The following is a 5,845-nucleotide window of genomic DNA, read 5'->3' as shown; positions in this document are numbered from 1 at the left end:
CATTGGCTTCACCGACCTCTCTAGGCCCTACCCTATCAATTTCGGGTCTTAGTTTGTCTCCGTTGAAAATTGAGTTTTTGAGACCCACGGCCACAATGTATTTTACACTGTTACGTTGCCGAGCCGCCACTTCTTACAGTTTCGTGATCCTTCGAAAATTATTATATAGCACTGTAAGTATTTTTCCAAAGAACTTTCGTGATATAAATGAATTTTGGCACTAACAAATATTACTCTGAACTGGTTGGTTATGCCGGACTGAGTCCGAGGAGTTCAGGGGTCGGATGGATTGCGGACGGAGTTGATTGTATGTTTGGTTTGTGATTGGATTGTGTTGTCATTGTTGGTTGTTGGATATTGGTGTCGTGTTTTATTCACTGCATTTGCACGCATGTTCATGTTTGTAACTGAAAACTGAATTTTCGCATGATTGCATATATGTTCATGTGTTTATTTGAAAACTGGGTTTTCATGTGAGAAATGATTTTTGGGTGTGTTTGAAACAACTGGATTGACTGGGTTGAGAAAAAGGAAAAGGAACTGTAGGGATGGTGGTAGAGTCTCGCCTGCGATTCCCGCCTACGGTGCACGCGGTAGGGATGGTGGTAAGCAGGGACGGAGGTAGAGTCCAGCCTGCGATTCCCACCTACAGTGTCCGACAATTGGTTTGTTTTGTGTGAATTATTTTCTGGGAAAATGACAGACTATGTTTTTGGGCCAAAATGGGATTTTGGCGTGTGTTGGAAATAATCATTTTTGGAGAAAAATGATATTTTATGGATAAGTGGATTTTGTCGTATGAATGCATGTTGGTTGCATTAATATGTTTTTATCTCGAGAGTTGTTTGGTTTATACTTACATGTGGTACCATTTTATGGTATCGCAGATTTTGATGCAGATGAGGATGACGAGCCTTAGCTTGGTTCCGTTGGTGGAGTTATCTGGAATTGCTCCTGTTTATCGAGTTTCGTTTTTATCAATTTATGTGTTGCCTTTGTAATATATTTGGGATGACTGTATAACTCTTTAAATGTAATTTGTTTTGAATATTTGTATTTAAATTTCTGGTACTTAAATGATTTATTTATATTATCCGCTGCGATTTTTATTGTGTACTCTTGCATGTTGCACACATTTGAGCACATTTCGTTGGGATGCGTGACCCTTGTTGTCATCATCCTGACGTCACGATTCCCTTATTTTTGTAGGTGGGAGTCGGGGCGTCACAGGTGGTATCAGAGCAGTTCAGCTTTGGGTAAACCTACATGTCCCTTAGGTGAAGTACCAGAAAATTTTAAAATCATGATTTGAAATTATTTTGTTGGGAGTATATTATTTTAATTGTTTTATTTATTTTATTGTACGTTATTTGTTTGTTTATTTATTTTATTTTAAATTATTTTAGTTTATTTAGTTATTTTATTTTATGGCAGGTAATTTTACTTGTTTCAATTATTTTCTTGTGTACTATTTCATTTGTTTTATTCCTTTTGTCTTATGATATTTTATTTTGTTGGTTTTATTTTATTTTATCTTATGTGATATTGTTGTATTTTAATTTATTTTACTATAATTATATTTTAGTTTGTTTTAAGCTGATAGTGGGGTTAAGGGTTACGCTATGGCAGGAAAATGGTACGACCAAGAAGGCAAGCTAATGAGCCCGAGGATGAATTACCGAGGGGTGATGGAAATTATGCCATGGCGAGGGCGTTGAATAGGATGACGGAGTTTCTTCAGCAGAATTTTCGTCCACAGCAAGGAGAGCAGAATAGGGTGGTGCAAGTCGGGTACACCTATGAACACTTCCTAGCGCATAGGACCCCTGCCTTCACGGGTGAAGAGGATCCACTTCGGGCTGGGAGGTGGATTGAAGACCTCAAGAGGACATTCGAAGTCTGTGGTTGTACAGAGGCCCAGAAGGTGTTGTATGGGAGTTACCTGTTGCAAGGTGAAGCAGCTAATTGGTGGAAGACTAAGCGGGAACTCCTAGAGATGGAGTTGGGATCTTTTGCAGCTGTGTCTTGGCAGCGCTTCAAGAAAGAGTTCGACGATCGCTTCTTCCTTGTTTTTGTGAGACGGCAAAAGGCTCGGGAATTCAATAACTTGGTCCAAGGGGATATGACTGTCGAGCAATATGCCAGAAAATTTATAGAGCTTGGGCGATTTGCATCTCATCTGATAGCCACAGAAGAGTTACGGGCCGAACGTTTTCAGGAAGGGTTGCGCTCTCAGATCCGTAGACAAGTCGCATGCCTGCAAATTCAGAACTTCCAGAGGTTGGTTGAGGTGGCCTGTATTGCTGAGCGGGAGCGAGGTGCTGTGGTAGGCTCCCCTCCGGGTAAGAAGCGACTGAACGTTGATGGTGAAGGGAGCAGCTCCGGGTCGCCGCAGAAGTTCGTGCAGAGGATCGAGTCTCGATCGCAGGCAGCCTCCAGTGTACGTATTGGAGGCTGAGCTCCAGTTTGTGGCAGATGTAATAGAGCCCACGAGGGCGAGTGCCGTTAGGGTTGGAATCAGTGCTTTGAGTGCGGTCAGACGGAACACTTTTCTCGTGACTGTCCTAATCGGACTCAAGGGAATTAGGGTGGTCATCGCGGTGGTAGAGGTAATCAGAGGCAATTAGGTCAGGCTCGGATGTATGCGTTAACTCCTGGTAGTGCTGACGACGAGGTTCGAGAGACTCAGGATGCTGGAGTTATGGCAGGTATGGGTCTAATATGATCTTTCGTTATGGATGCCTTGTGTGGTTTATTCTTGGGTTTGGGGGAAAGTTATGCAAGCCGTACCCATACCCGTTCGGTGTTGGAGGTCGTCTGATTTTTCTTAAGCGTGTTCTGGTTGTGTCTTGTATCCTGCGTAGCGTGATGTTTGGCTCTACAAATTTCGAGGACGAAATTTTTTTTTTAAGGAGGGAGGATGTAACACCCCGTATTTTAGTGTATTTTCACTGAATGATTATTTTTAATAATTCAAAATTTTATTCTCTTATTTTATAATTATCAGATATTTTAAATGGGCTATTTTATGATCTTTAAATTGTGAAAAATTAAATTGTTATGTTTTCTTAATATTTATTTACTGTTGTACATTTAAATTGTTCTCCTTTTAAATTAATTGATTATGAGATTTAATTATTTTTTTTCATTGTATCATTACGTTTAATTTAATTTAATTGATTTGCTGTTTTAAAATCATTTTCGTTGGATCATTTTCTGTGACCCAAGATGTGAGGATTGGACCTCATTTCTTTCCCTCTATTTTCTCTTTCCTCTCTTTTTTCTCTTCTTTTTCTCTTCTTTTTCTTCTTTTTTTTTTCTTCTCCTTCCAGCTCCCTCCCGTGCGACACTCTCTCTCCGTCTAAATTCTCTTCCACCCAGCCCGCCGCCACGAGCCGTCGGTGACCGACACCGCCCCCACCGTCCAACTCCCCACCGGCCGGCGACCCTTCCCTGTAAATCTCAGCTCCTCCATCGCCGGCGTTTTCCTCCACGCACGGCTTGAAGCCGCGGCCTTCTCTTCCTTCACGCGTCGCCGTCGCGCCACCTCCGACCACCATCTCTTCACCACTTCATCCCTAACCTCTTGGCAACCCAATGGACCCAACCCCGGCTCCGATCCGTCACCTGTGAAGCACAACCAAGCCCATCTCCGTTTCAGACTTTTTCGCCTTCAAACCGCCTTTGCGCCGCCACCCACGGCAAACCACAACCACCATTGGCTTCACCGACCTCTCTAGGCTCTACCCTATCAATTTCGGGTCTTAGTTTGTCTCCGTTGACAAGTGAGTTTTTGAGACCCACGGCCACAGTGTATTTTACACTGTTACATTGCCGAGCCGCCACTTCTTGCAGTTTCGTGATCCCTCGAAAATTATTATATAGCGTTGTAAGTATTTTTCCAAAAAACTTTTGTGATTTAAATGTATTTTTGCTCTAACATATATTACTGTGAACTGGTTGGTTATGGTTCCATTGTTTCTTTTTTTTTTTTTATTCCATAACAAGCCTTTTTGTTCCAATGACTATTATTTGAAACAAAAAAAAGGCCCAGCGAGGTACTGACCTGGCCAGGCCATGTAATTTTAAAAAGCTCTTGCAGACGAAATAAAAGAGGTACTTTTTATATTATTTATATATTTCTTACTTATATAAATTACTACTATATATTTTATTTTTTACTTATAAAATATATATTATTTTATTATTTTATTTAGGTAATTATATATATATTAATATGAATTTATATTCATATACCCAACAAGCGTTAGCTCTCCCTGAAAAGGAGGTGATCCAGCCGCACCTTCCAGTATGGCTACTTTGTTACGACTTCACTCTAGTCACTAGCCCTGCCTTCGGCATCCCCCTCCTTGTGGTTAAGGTAACGACTTCGGGCATGGCGGACTAAATCCGAGGAGTTCGGGGGTCGGATGGATTGCGGACGGAGTTGATTGTATGTTTGGTTTGTGATTGGATTGTATTGTTATTATTGGTTGTTGGATATTGGTGTCGTGTTTTATTCACTGCATTTGCACGCATGTTCATATTTGTAACTGAAAACTGGGTTTTTGCATGATTGCATACATGTTCATGTGTTTATTTGAAAACTGGGTTTTCATGTGAGAAATGATTTTTGAGTGTGTTTGAAACAACTGGATTGACTGGGTTGAGAAAAAGGAAAAGGAATTGTAGGGATGGTGGTAAGCAGGGATGGTGGTAGAGTCCCGCCTGCGATTCCCGACTACAGTGCACGCGGTAGGGATGGTGGTAAGCAGGGATGGTGGTTGTGTCCCGCCTATGATTTCCGCCTACGGTGCACGCGGTAGGGATAGTGGTAAGCAGGGATGGAGGTAGAGTCCCGCCTGCGCTTCCCGCCTATAGTGTCTGACAATTGGTTTGTTTTGTGTGAATCATTTTCTGGAAAAATGACAGACTATGTTTTTGGGCCAAAATGGGATTTTGGCGTGTGTTGAAAATAATCATTTTTTGAGAAAAATGATATTTTATGGATAATTGGATTTTGTCATATGAATGCATGTTGGTTGCATTAATATGTTTTTATCCCGAGAGTTGTTTGGTTTATACTTACATGTGGTACCATTTTATGGTATTGCAGATTTTGACGCAGATGAGGATGACGAGCCTTAGCTTGGCTCCGTTGGTGGAGTGATCTGGGATTGCTCCTGTTTATCGAGTTTCGTTTTTATCAATTTATGTGTTGCCTTTGTAATATATTTGGGATGACTGTATAACTTTTTAAAGGTAATTTGTTTTGAATATTTGTATTTAAATTTCTGGTACTTAGATGATTTATTTATATTATCTGCTGCGATTTTTATTGTGCACTCTTGCATGTTGCACATATTTGAGCACATTTCGTTGGGATGCATGACCCGTGTTGTCGTCATCCTGACGTCATGATTCCCTTGTTTTTGTACGTGGGAGTCGGGGCGTCACATTAAGCACCTTCATCTTTCTAGTGTTCCACCGAGGGCAAGTGTGTTTGTTTCTATGGTACTAGCCTGTGGTGAGCACTTTGGCTTTCCTAGTACTTGCCTGGTGGAGACCAAATTCTCTCTTCCAGCTACTCATCTTTAAGTGAGCCCTTTGGCTCTCATAGATCTCTGGGGTCAAGGAATTTTGCACTCCCGAACCTCGCTGGCAAGCAATTTGGCTCTCTTGGAGCTCGCCTAGTGGAGACCAATTTCACTCTTCATGTCTATTGCTTGGGGAGATTGCCTTGGCTCTCCAAGTGCGTCTGGTAGCAAGGAATTTTCTCTTCAAGGTGCTTTCTTGTTGGTGAGCACTTCTACACTTATGGTGCTAGCCTAGAGGGGAGCACTTT

The sequence above is a fragment of the Juglans microcarpa x Juglans regia genome, chromosome 6S (genome assembly GCF_004785595.1).
Source record: "Juglans microcarpa x Juglans regia isolate MS1-56 chromosome 6S, Jm3101_v1.0, whole genome shotgun sequence".
In the NCBI taxonomy this organism is placed as follows: Eukaryota; Viridiplantae; Streptophyta; class Magnoliopsida; order Fagales; family Juglandaceae; genus Juglans; species Juglans microcarpa x Juglans regia.
This window is presented reverse-complemented; position numbering follows the sequence as displayed.